The sequence below is a fragment of the Cydia strobilella genome, chromosome 6 (assembly GCF_947568885.1).
Source record: "Cydia strobilella chromosome 6, ilCydStro3.1, whole genome shotgun sequence".
Classification (NCBI taxonomy): domain Eukaryota; kingdom Metazoa; phylum Arthropoda; class Insecta; order Lepidoptera; family Tortricidae; genus Cydia; species Cydia strobilella.
In genome coordinates, this window is record NC_086046.1 from 997,112 (window position 1) to 1,010,768 (window position 13,657).

General features: G+C 35.4%; 1 protein-coding gene across 2 annotated transcripts in view; it reads right to left on the bottom strand.

Annotated features, from left to right (window-relative positions):
* LOC134741938 (protein tiptop-like) overlaps positions 1-13,657 on the bottom strand; it is a 475,809-nt gene that overhangs the window by 310,524 nt on the left and 151,628 nt on the right. The gene's annotated exons all lie outside the window — the stretch shown is intronic.

Genomic DNA, 13,657 nt, shown 5'->3' on the forward strand with positions numbered 1-13,657 from the left:
TTTGTTGTTTTCTGTTTCCAAAATGGGAACTTATTTGATTTTTTGTCAATTTTTACAGAAATTGTACACTTATCTAGTAAGAAATGGTCAGTCAAATTGTACAGTAACCTAAAATTAAAACTACCTACAAAATTAAAACTAACACCTACAAAAAGAAATAAAACATAACATGGGTGACCTAGCCCAATATGTGATTATATATTAGGCTAGATCACCCAGGTCCGAGCCTTGTGGAAGGGTTCCCATAAGGCTGGCTGCGTTCCCCCTTTGGATGGCTAATGCCGATCCGTTGGGCGAGAAACGAGCCAGCCCTACGGTCCCCGGTGACCTCGTAGATTTTTCTGGACAGCTGACGAAATAATTTGTATATATGTATAAACTCTGAAACACAAATATGGCACAGGATAGGCAGTACAAAGGCGAATTTAGCAAATTGTAGTCCTATAATTATGAGTAAGGTATAGGAGTATGGTGGTGCGCTGTTGGCCTAGCGTTAAGAGCGTGCGACTTTCCAATAAGCTCTCATTGAACCAGAACAGTTTTCTAACCTGATTCCTATTAAAAACTCACTCATAATTTTTCCCCAACCTCTTCATAATCTCTTTAATTATTTTTCTCCTTAATGTCACACCTTTCCTTCCTTGTATCCCCACCTTTACAATCCGTTCTTAAGTTTCATTCATAAGTGGATGTCAACCGCCATACACGTTTCTCTTGCTCACCCAATCCCCACCTTATACCCCACAAACAAGATGTGAAATCGTTTACCAGTAGGCTGAACGGCAGGATGCAGAACGTGGGTTCAAGTTTCGAGGTCGACTTTACGTCTACTTTATATTTTACGTTAGCGATTATGAATTTTTAGAGTACCTTTGGGTAATGACCCCCCAATGAATAGAGAATCTTTTTTTTTATCCTCAGGCATAAGAAATGGTCATATTGACCAATTTTTAGTATGTAAATTACATGTAAGATGCATAAAATAAAGATAGAAAACATGAACAAAAACAGTAGGTAGCTATGACGGTGTATTTGTTGGCTTTTCTATTTGTTTTCAATCTCCATCAATAGATATGCGTCAAAAACATATCAGTTAATATTAAAAATAAAATAAATATTTATACACGTACGTAATCACATGCCGATCTAATTAATCATTATTTTTAATAACTTAGCTAACTTAGCGATTTCACTACCGTATTTTTAGTCACTCGCACTGGTTGTTATCGCGCGAGTGACTAAAAATACGTGAGTGAAACCGCTAAGTTAGCTAAGTTAGTATGTCTCACGATAGTTTAAATTCGATTATATTTAATAAGAATTAAATTTCAAACGAAATTGCTAATAACCCTAATATAATGAAGAAAAATATTACTTATTTTGTTATCCTACATTGTTTATAGGTAACGAAATAAAGATTGATAGATATCTCACAAATACTTTAAGACAAAAAAAAAATTTGTACCGTTTCAAAACCCTGACGTCATTTAAAGATCGTTTAAAATGTAACAATCCACTAAATTGGACCGTCGAAAGCTAAAGAAGTCGTAAAAAAACTCATAAATTTTATTTTTCCGCACAACAGTTGCATAAACTGTCAAACCGTGATTTTAAAACTATGATTTATGTATTTATTTCTACATTAACAAAAATGCAATACATTTTAACATTTTACGGCATATCTAGCTTACGATTTCGGCAACTTGTCATAATTAACTATAAAACTCCATATAACATATTAAATTATTTTAAAACGGGTCACTCATGTGTTATAAGGTTGAACACACGCCGCGCCCTCGACCAGTGAAGACATGTCATTGCTCCGTGAAGACGGTCCTCGTAAATTGGACCGGAACATGTCGAGCTATTCGACTTAATAATACGTGAGTGACCCGTTTTAAAATAATCTAATATTATTAAATTATTTTAAAACGGGTCATTCACGTATTATTAAGTCGACACGGCGCGCCCTCGAACACTGAAGACGTGTCGTTGCTCCGTGAAGACGGTCCTCGTAAATTGGACCGAAACATGTCGAGCTATTCGACTTAATAATACGTGAGTGACCCGTTTTAAAATAATATAATATGTTTGTCATAATTATGTGAAATTTAAGCTATTGGATGACGCGGACTACGTCACCGTGTGGGGCCACACATGAGGCGTTTTATGACCATTCGCCTGACAACTGTTTACGCGCTTTTATTGACAACTAAAAGTGCTTTATAGCCCGGCCGCTATCCTAAATCTATTTTATTAATGATCGCGTAGCCACTGACTACACTCTGGTTTTATGGCCAAACAATGGAATAAAGAAATAAAATATATGTGCTCGTCCTGTCAATATTTTGGTCGTTAAATTATTGATCGATTAAAAATATTGACTCGATTTTTTAACGAGCTTGAAGCTGATTTAGATGAAGGTTTTATGTTCGTCAATCTATATTTGTTTAAATTTTTGAACAAATAAAGTTAATTGTTAGATTTTTATATGTTTCATTACTTTCATTGCTATTAGAAGCAAACAAAATTAGTTGTTGATTACAGCAATAAACTTGACTAAAACTACAAATTTTAAATAATTTAAAATCCGGAAGATGTGTTATAGATTGAGCAAAGCAAGGAGCTTATTCACACTTCAGAAATATGGCACTAATTTAATTTTACCCTATGTTACTCTCACACTAGACAGGGACGTAATGATGTTATTATCAAATAAATAATGTTTTTAAAGTAAATTACGATAACTGTAAATCTGACGAGTCGTAATCGTAACGTAACAGCCATCAAGTAATTAATATTGATGTAAGCGACACCTGTCGTTTGTGAATGCGACTGTTCGTTACGCAATAGAAGAATGTTAAGCTCTATGACAAATGAAATGTCATTTATGCATAAATCTTTTTTTTTATGAAATAGGAGGCAAACGAGCAGACGGATCACCTGATGGTAAGCGATTACCGCCGCCCATGGACACCCGCAACACCAGAAGGGTTGTAAGTGCGTTGCCGGCCTTTAAGATGGGAGTACGCTCTTTTCTTGAAGGTTTGAAGGTCAATATCGGTCCGGAAATACCGCAGGCGACAGTTCATTCCACAGTTAAGCTGTGCGAGGCAGGAAGTTTCTAGAGAAACGCACAGTTGAGGACTGCCAACCATCTAAGTGGTAAGGATGGTAATGTTGATCTAGTGGTTATTATAGTGCAAATAAAAGTAGAACATGGTAATGCTAATTTGGGGCATTTTCTTACGCCGCACAGCGTCGCGTGGCATCGTATTTATATCGGAGCATCGTTTATAATGGCGTAAGCGCCATGGACAATAAGGTCCCTTTTTTATAGAAAATACCACACTTATTGTTAGCTATTTCAGGAAACCATTATAGTGTTTGTTTTTCTAAAAAGCGGTCATTACAGTTTGTATTCAATGACTAGCAGATTTAATATTTACACAAAAATAGAATATACATATCAGCCTTTAAGATGGTTTTAGTATACATTTTGTCGTTTTTTGCTCCGTGTAAATTCTATTTTGGTGTCATTTTTGTTTTTTCTCTTATATTATTACTTATTCCTGATTATTATTATTCTCCTTCAATACACTCAAGCCTGAAATAGTTTTTCTTTTCTTATTTCTCAAACTACATTGATACCTATCTAACCTTTTTCATTAGTCATTTTAGATTACAATGTCAACTTCATCCAGCAAAATATATACCAGTCTCCTCACTTTAATAATACTGATTTCCTCGTTTCTGTGATAGCCATTTTAAGAGGTTATCAGTTCTTAGGGTATGTTAGAAGTTGCCATAAACAGAGCTGCATATTTCCTATAAAAACTACTCAGCCATTCTCCCCATTGTCACAAAAATAAAACCCACTGTTTACAAACATGAAGCTAATCTTTACGATCACCAATAGGCCCGAACAGTTCGAACCTGATTTATTGAGACCGGAATAGCTCCCGTCCCTTAAAACTTTACTGCTTCATACAGTTTTACAGCTGATTTTATCACTCGTTAAACTTTTACGAACTATTCATTATGGTAACAAAGTTTGATTTTAGCCTTTAGGTTTATGATGCCTGAGTCGATCAAAATTGAGAATCGACTTACAAACAAATTAATGTAAGCGGCAAAAAATGCAATAAATTTCTGTTTTTAGATCAAAACACGATCATTAAAAATGTTTGGTTTCTACTGTAAATACCTAACACGATGAGGTTGTTAATTTTGAATGCAAATTAATGACTGACGATACCAACAAATGAGCAGACGTTGTGGAAATTCCTTTAGGTCATTGTCCATCAGTTGACTTAAGGACCTTATCCAACAGGCGAAGTCTTTGACTGATTTGACAATGATGCTTATGATGGATCGACTTATAGGGATGCGTATATGATCAAGCAAGATTAACAAGTTTATATAACCTTAAGACGTAGGAGATTTATGTGGCTTTGATGTGGGTTACAAGCCTTGCTGGAAATGCTATTAATGCAATTTCAAGATTTTCAATCCATAAAAATGTTTTGGTGCCTGTCAATCATACTTGATTGTCTGCGTAGCGCTATTTATCTAAATTAAGTTTTTAAAAGAGAAATGTATTTCAAGTGAAACACCCGTATGAGGTGGAAGTAATAAAGTAGCTTCGCTACATACCTACCGGTTGTTGGTCATTTCGCACACCAAGTACTTCCCACTGGCGACAAACGGACGTTTTACCGCGCGCGTGTGTAAATATAATTTAAACTGTTTTTCATCATCTCAGTTGAAAGACGTCCACTGCTGGAAAAAGGCTTCCCCCAAGGATCTCCACAACGACCTGTTTTTAAATCATGTCAAATCTCGGAAGTTTAACCTCGTTTGACCACAACTCCCAGGAATGTGAGATTTTTTTAAAGCAGATAGTGCAATATATTAAGTTAAATGGGGTGACGGACGACAATAAGTGTGCCTTGCTTTTAAGTTTAACCCATTTAAGTGACGAGACATACCGACTGGTGGGGATGCGCGGGCGCATAAACCTCACTTGTACAGTTAGCATCAAAAGTAGCGGATGAGTACGCGTCTAAATTATCTTATTACCATTCTCTGGTGTCCGAGCCGAACATCATTGGAGAAACGAAAGCCGCCAGGCTCCGATCGCTCGGGCACGTAGTCCGGATGGAGGAAGATCGCGCAGTCTGCAAGTGGCCGAAGACCGTCTGGTACGCTCTAGGTAAGTACCGCTGGAGAGACGAAGTGCAGAAACACCTCAGCGAACTCGGCGCCGTCGACTGGGCAGAAACGGCTTTCGACAGAGTAGCATGGCGGTCTTTGGTGTCGGAAGCCAAGATCCACTTCGGGTCGTCGCGCCACAGTAGTAAGTAAGTATTCTCTGAAAGCTTAATAAAAAGAGATATGTCTCTATATGTAGAACAAATACTATTGAACGCGAAACTTAGTAGAGATATCTCTGTTTGGAAAAGTATTGCAGGGTAGCAGGTACTGTTCAGTCATCATAATGACTTATTAAAGCTTAAACCGTTCAATAAGCTTGTTAACCGTAACTTTCAATCCTTTTAAACGCTCATTGTAGCAAAAAACCCTTCCTCAGAAGCAAGGGTGTCAACTCGAGCAATAAATGAGCAAACCGCAACAAAGAAGTGATTTAAGGGTGATAATTATTACCTCTGACAAGGAAGGGTTGTCAATAAACCCTAAACGGTGACGGGCGCCGTAAAGCTGAACGTCAATTGTTTTCCCAAATTCATAAAAACGGCCGTAAAGTGGTCAAATTGGGAAGGTGTTTGTATTGTTGGACTTAAAAAAGGATTTGGTAATACTTGTATTGTGTTGAAGTTGGTCGTTTTTCTACATTTCAAGCCGATGGTTTATGGATTTTAGAAAAGCGCTTCTTGGCAAAAATGTGACCTTCTAAGTCAAATGGCCAGATAATATGAGTAGACCGATCCCATTGAAGAGTTGGATAAGACTGTATGAGTAGGGTAAAAGAATTTTAAAGTATTCACAGAAAGTTGTTTGTAAATTTTTGGTTTAAGATACCCAATTTTTACTTGTATGCTTCTAAAGATTACTGGATTTTATGAGTTTTAGAAGAAGGCTCTTCTAAAATTCATATCGAAAACTTATACTCAAATATCCTGATAACTTTTGGGAAGTGGTATTTTTGCTTGCTTGCGTATTGTTAATTCCGCAGTTTTCAATTTTATTTTCGAATGTGTCATAAAATTTCCAATACCATTAACTAAGCTAGACTAGATTGACGAATTGAATACCCAATCCTGTACCAATTTTGTACTAAAAATAACAGATCGGTGGGACTTATTAGAGCAATCGAACTATAACTTTAATACTTTAGTATGTGGGAAAAATATGAAACAAGGATTAACAAGACATAAAATTCGCAAATTGCACCGTTAGCCATCGTTCAACCACGTGTTCCAATTTGTTAACTTCTTAAAAGGATAACCATAATTCAGGTAGTCAACACGTTTTACACGTTATACAACTTTCAACAAAGTATGCTCTAGCTCAAACATTTGATTTTACGATCATCATAAAAAAGTTGCGCAACTTTTGAAATGAAGACAAAGAAATCATCCGTCCGAAATCACGAGAAAATGTTACATTGAGTAATATTTAATGTAGTATTGTGGTTTTTATTATTATGAGAGAAATACTGTGAGAATGAGTGAACATGTAAATTAATGAGGCCTAATGTTTCTACTACGTTGGATAGATTAGCATCTACTTACGTGAATTCACCTTTTTTCTTCGCATTTGTTTCTTTGGCTAGTACATTGTTTTTGTTTTATTTTGTTTTGTTTTATTCTGTTGTTTGTATATTTTTTATTAGCTTTTTTTGTGTAATTTGACATTTATATTTATGTAATTGTTTTTTTTTTTGGAATTTTGGGTTAATTTTATTGTTTGTAAAAATTGACATGTAAAAGTGCCCCTGTGGCCTATTTGCTGAATAAATGTTTAATGTTTTGGTTTTAAGGTTTGATGAAAAAGTACATTATATTTTTGACGCCAAGTCTGATCCGCTACTTCGAATGCCGACTGTTCAGTTCAGAAATCACATCTAAAATCTCAAAAAGATGCAATATATTCAATGGTTCAATTAGCCAGGTTTACAAATACATAAAACTTACCTTACTAGCATTACTTTTAAGTTACAAAAAATGAATTTGCATAGTTGTTGCATACTTTCAATTGTTTTTTTCCGACAAAATCGGCAACCGCTACCGGTCCAACAAACCTTTTAAATACAAATGTTTTGTAGTCACACGAAGACAAAGGTTAGAGAGAGAAAGCAGGATAGAAAGCAGGACAGCGGGATAGTAAATCAGGCCCGCAATGGGCCATAAATTATATTAAACTATGCGCTTTTATTTTTAAACTTTATTGTGTGAGTGATACGCTGATTTTGACGCAGCTGGGTGACGCTGTGTGTGGTTCAGTGAATAGTCTCTTACTCTTTAAAATACATGTTGCTTTTTAGGGTTCTGTACCCAAAGGGTAAAAACGGGACCCTATTACTAAGACTCCGCTGTCCGTCTGTCCGTCTGTCTGTCACCAGGCTGTATCTCATAAACCGTGATAGCTAGACAGCTGAAACTTTTAAAGATGATGTAGTTCTGTTGCCGCTATAACAACAAATACTAAAAACAGAATAATATAAATATTTAAATGGGGCTCCCATACAACACACGTGATTTTTTTGCTGTTTTTCCGTAATGGTACGGAACCCTTCTTGCGCGAGTCCGACTCGCACTTGGCCGGTTTTTCTTAATTTACTAGTACGATGGTTTAAATAAATAAATAAATAAATAAAAAAAAAATAAAAAAATAAATAAAAAAATAAAAAAAAAATTCATTTATTTCAAGCTATTTAGCTCATACAATTACAATTACAATTTAAAAATACAATTAACATTACAATTTAAAATAATAATAATAATAATACAATTTACATTAAAATAATAAATACCACATTAAGATAATAACAATACAATCAGATGAAATAAATAAATTACTTACTAACTAGCCCACGCCTGTCCTTACATGCCTGTTGCAACAATGCGTGATGTAAGGACAGTCAAAACGATCTGCGATCATCACCAGGACAGAATCTCATTCGTTGAGTTTACGATTGTTCCAAATCACGTTCATGGTTTTTTTAATCGTCTGTTTTGATTACATTTAAAAAAAATTGTAGAAGAAAAAATATATCGAGATGATAGATATTATTACGAACAGACACGTAACATTTTTATATATTATTAAAGTTTAAATTGGCATTTTCTATCAAATATTGTCATCTTTGACCCCGTGGACTTCTACCAAATAAATTTATTCGAAAATATAATGACATTTCTAATAAATGTGAGCAAGAATTCATAGGTAGTTGACACTCTTGAATAACGACCCATGCTCAGGCAAATATATGGTGATTAGTTTTATATTTAACATTAATTACCAGTTCTATCCGATAATTCATTCGTGGTCTGTATGCACTGATAAAAAAATCGTTTCTGCACTAAAACAGTTTATAGTCAAACCAGAATTCTAATTTGAGTTCGCACAAGGCTCATCTAAACTAGAATAAATTAAAATTTATTTTCTACGATTGGAATATATGAAGTTAAAACAAGGGTGGGCTTATGTAATTACATAGATCTATTTACTAATAATGAAGATATTGCAAGTGGGGAGGCCATTAAATCTTGTGATTTAGTATGGACGCCATAGAGAGAGGTTTTACGAAACGACTTAGTGATGTGTGGCCGCGAAACAAGCGAGTGTGTAGACAGTGCCTAGCGAATTGCATCTCATTAAACATTTAAAAACAGACACACAGGCAAACTCCTGCTCGCGCTAATACATGTACGTACCTACGGAAGGACAAGCGAAATGCACGATAACTGAATGACATCTTAATGATGTTAGTACGTTCGAATTGAATGTTTGAGAACAAATATACTTTTGATAACCAATTTAAAATAAAGAGCGATAGCTAAAATAGATTGCGTCCAGAAATACCGGCTAATCCACTAAAAAAGTGGATAAAATTTTGCTAATTAAGAGAAGGAATATGTTAAGTATATTTAGCATTACATATTAACATTTTTATATTTTCTTTTATTACGTCTTTAAAAGATTTAAATCCCCAAAAACATGATTTCTTGTTTTCTTCACAAGTACGTAAAAGTGCTTTATTGAATACTGAATACCTGATAATGCAATAAATAAAATATAACAAAATACCTCGCCTTGTTTTCACCCAATTGTTTAGACTCTGGGCACGCTAAATTTGCACAAACATGGCAGTCAGAACACAGTACATATCTCTAAAATCTCCATACCTGACGTAGAACATAGCATTTGTTACGATATTTCAAAGGTAAAAGATAGTTTTAAACAACAATTAACGAATCAAATGTTTATTTTACAAAATATTCAACTATTCAAAGCAAATACACAAATATTCAAAATATCACCAACCTTGCGCGAAGCTTTGTCGTTCACTATGAATTTAGCTAGCAAAGTATTGCCAGTGCAATATTAACAGTCACGTTCCACATTGAAACAGCGTGGTCCGATATGGCAGGCCGTAACCTTGCTCAGACCTAATCCGCCCTCTCGCTGGCCCCACCGACCAAATCCCGCCCCGCGCTTTTACACCCATTACAACTGACAAAAACGCGTATAATAGCAAAAATAAATATTATTTATTACTTCACGGTGGGTTAGTTCATACAAAAAGCTGAGTTATTGCGTCTATTACATTTGTATATTGACTTTGTATGGTTTTGTTTATGAAGTTTAGTTGCGTCGATTTGAATACGGTCAAGCGTGGACACTAGTTTGGATGTCAACCAGAAAAATTTATAATGTGATGCTTCAGGGTAAAGGTACCTTATGGAGGTTGGCGCTTACGTTATTACATAGAGTAACTGATACTAGAGCGTTACTGTCATAGTAAATTTTGTAACCCCAGTAAATTCACTGCCATCTGTCGACACGCTTTAAAACTAAAAATGAAGATTTATAAAAATACGATAGAATGCATTTAAATATAGATAAATGATTTTTTTTATTTGCATTAATTATTTTTATGATTTTGACCCATGTTCTTTCACTGATATGCGTTAAAATTGTTAAATAACAAACGAAACCGTCAACGCCATCTATACGACTGTAGGCCAAAACTAGTAGCGCCCTCTGAACGAGAATCAAATTTTCTTGATTTTCGAGGCACGTTTTTTCCTTAGACTGTATCCATCTATTACGGAGTTATATCTATCTTTGGTTATTATTAACAACGCTCCAATACTAATACGGTGCTACGAGACGAGAAAGTAACTTTACCCGTGTAATGTCACATATTATTATTTACAACGACGGGACTTAATCGCGTAAAATAAGTATTAAACCCACCTCCGACGTTAAGTCCCGTCGTTGTAAATAATAATGAGTAAAAATCGTGAAAGTTTAAATCAGTGTAATGTCACATATTTTGAGAATAATATAAAAATATTTAAATTTAATTCAATACACTAAATGAAATCAATATATTTTGTATACGATGAAACACAATCAGTAACCTAGACAGAACATGGCAATGGCATAAATATATATACATTCCCACAGTTTTAAAAATATGTGTACGCTTTTACACCTTAGACAAAACGTCCAACAACAAGTCAAGACAAGTCGTGTTCACATATTTTTGAGCCATTTGTCAGGATCGATATTTTTGCCTTCGACTGTAGAAGCTTTTTACCCAACTGCTGAACGGAGGTAATGTGTTTTCAAGTACTCATCGAAATAAATATAAATCTAACAGACCTGTAATAACTGTTGCATTTAACCATTTCCAACCTTTCCACCCTTTAAATAAAATTCAATTTCTAATGCTCTAAAAATTCTAGTCTAAAATATCCAAGACGGCAATGATTAAATAGGCGTAAATATTCAGATTATAACTGCTTTCTACTAAACGTAGTATTTTGTTACAAAATACATGGCACTTAAGCTGTTTTAACACTAGGTTGTACGTAATTGAGTTACTATGGGAAGAATGAAATGTTCCATTGTATGTTTTAAAAGACGCTTTCTTAGTGATAAAGGTATTACGTCTTATAGCGTAACGTTACTTAATTTGATATAAATTACCGTTATATTGCACATTAGCTTCATATAATAGTTTCATAGAAAATTGACCCTCTGGTCTCATAAAAATGTCTAAAGAAAACGATGTGATGTCGATTTTATTTGACTTATTTATTTATTTATTTAATCTTTATTGCACAAAAGAAAATACAAATGTACAAAAGGCGGACTTAATGCTACAAGCCATTCTCTACCAGTCAACTTATACGGTATTTGATTACTAGTCAAATCAGTTTCTTTTTTCGAACTAATCAAAACGATTTGCCACTATGGAATTTATTATATGAAATATGTATTATTTTATAGTTCTATATGATTTATAAAATAGAAATTGTTCTCTATTAATGTTCGGTGCATTATTTTATGCATGGTTTGAAATAAATTATTTTTCAGTACATCTGGTGCTACATTACGACACCAGGTGCTGTAATAAGCACATTATGTAACTACGTCGATAATTTTAAAAGCTCTATGTACTGTAAAACGTTGTACTATACACGTGCGAATAGGTAATTTGCTAATCGTTTCGATAATTCGCCACTCGTTGCGAATATCTTATTTTTCGCACTTGTATCGTAACTAACTATTAAATACAGTCAACTTTTTTAGTCGGTACCTAATGTTGGTCACTCCAACAGATATTTACGATTATCTGCACACATTGTTTATTATTATTATAATAAACAACACACACACACACATATCATAACACATATACATCATAAACCCATTATATGTCTTCAAAAATTGGGAATTACGGTCAGCATACGGTAAACTGTTGTCTGATAAAAGCTTCCATACTTAATCCACTGACAGTGTAGAAAAGTGGCCTAAAATTTCAACACGAAAGTCTGCATTTATACCCGTCTTACATGAGTACTATCCAGAAAAGGAACGCTGGTAGTATGTGGGACTCCGATTAGTATAATATTTGTGGCATTTTCTATAAAAAGGGACCTTTTGTCGATGGCGCTTACGCCATTATTAACGATGCTCCGATATATATACAATGCCGCGCAACGCTGTGCGGCGTAAGCGCCATTGACAATAAGGTCCCTTTTCATAGTAAATGCCCCATTTAAGTTTTCTAGTCTTTGGTACACTATTCTGATTCAAATAAAACTGTTTAACTTATTTTTTTTACATAAATATAAGTTAACAAGGAGAGCGGATAACTTTTATCCCATAGGTTAATTGCAGTGTCTGCTGTAATCGAACCTTCCTTCCTTCTAGCTTCTGAACACTTATGTCAAGAGTCCCCCGTTGTCACAAACGTACGTGGATCCAGTAACGCTCCTAGCCTTATCACTCGCCAGGAACATAATTACATCTGCTATCTCTTCAGCCTCCGACAACTTTTTCAACACAGTACGTTTAATCCTCCAAGCCTCCATTGTCGCCTCTACGTTTGACAGTGACAGCCCTGCATTTTCTAGCATGTTCGTCTTAGTGCATCCCGGAGCCACGGCATTTACTCTCACTCCATGTGGAGCTAGATCCAAGGCAACGCAGCGAGTGAAGTGATCTACACCTGCTTTTGAAACCGCATACGCCAAGAGACTTCCAAATAAGACGCGTAATGCAAGTATGCTCGTAAGATTGACGATGTTACCCTTAGTCTTGATCAGGTACGGAGCAGTGAGGTGTGTCAAATATACCATGGGGCGCAGATTCGTGTTCATAAGTACATCGAAATGTTCCATAAGATTTTCGTCTAAGACAGATGAACGTCTGGTAGTCCCCGCACTATTGACCAGCACGTCTAACTGTCCAAATTCTTCGATCGTGTTTTTCACTATGGTTCTGACGTCTTCGTCTTTAGTGACATCTGCTCTGATGATGAGAGGTTTGTTGCCATGCTGTTCACAATGCTTGGCGACTTCTTGTAGTTTTGCTTCGTCTTTATCCACCAGGGCGACTTTGGCACCTTCTGTGGCTAGTGCTATGGCTGTGGCAGCTCCTATCCCGGAGGCAGCACCAGTCACGATGGCCACTTTACCAGTGAAACTCATTGCTCGTTATAAACAGATGTACTGCGAATATTTCGTCATGACATCCAATTTATAACAAAGTCTTATCGTTGGATGTGCATGATAAGGTATTATTTTACAATTGCGATTAAATTAACTGATAGTAGGCTTCTAATCCCCGCTTATAATGTGTACAAAACAAACTCATTTAAAAAATCCACTAGTAAATAGACATATCATTTTATATATGTCTTTATACTAGTGGCTCGAATATGCAAGCGTGACAGAGATGTTAGATAAAGAAATTTTCTTGTTTCACGATAGACCCTCAGATTGCAGTAGTGGCGCCCTGGCGCCCCCTATGCAGAATTTCGCGTAATATTTCCTATTGGCGATAATTAGCGCAGGACCGAGAAAACTGGCGCTGTCTTGAGTCGAAGTCGCATTTTAGGTCACTCAGCCAACGGAGTAAGTAATATCATCATCATAATTTAAGAGCATGGATT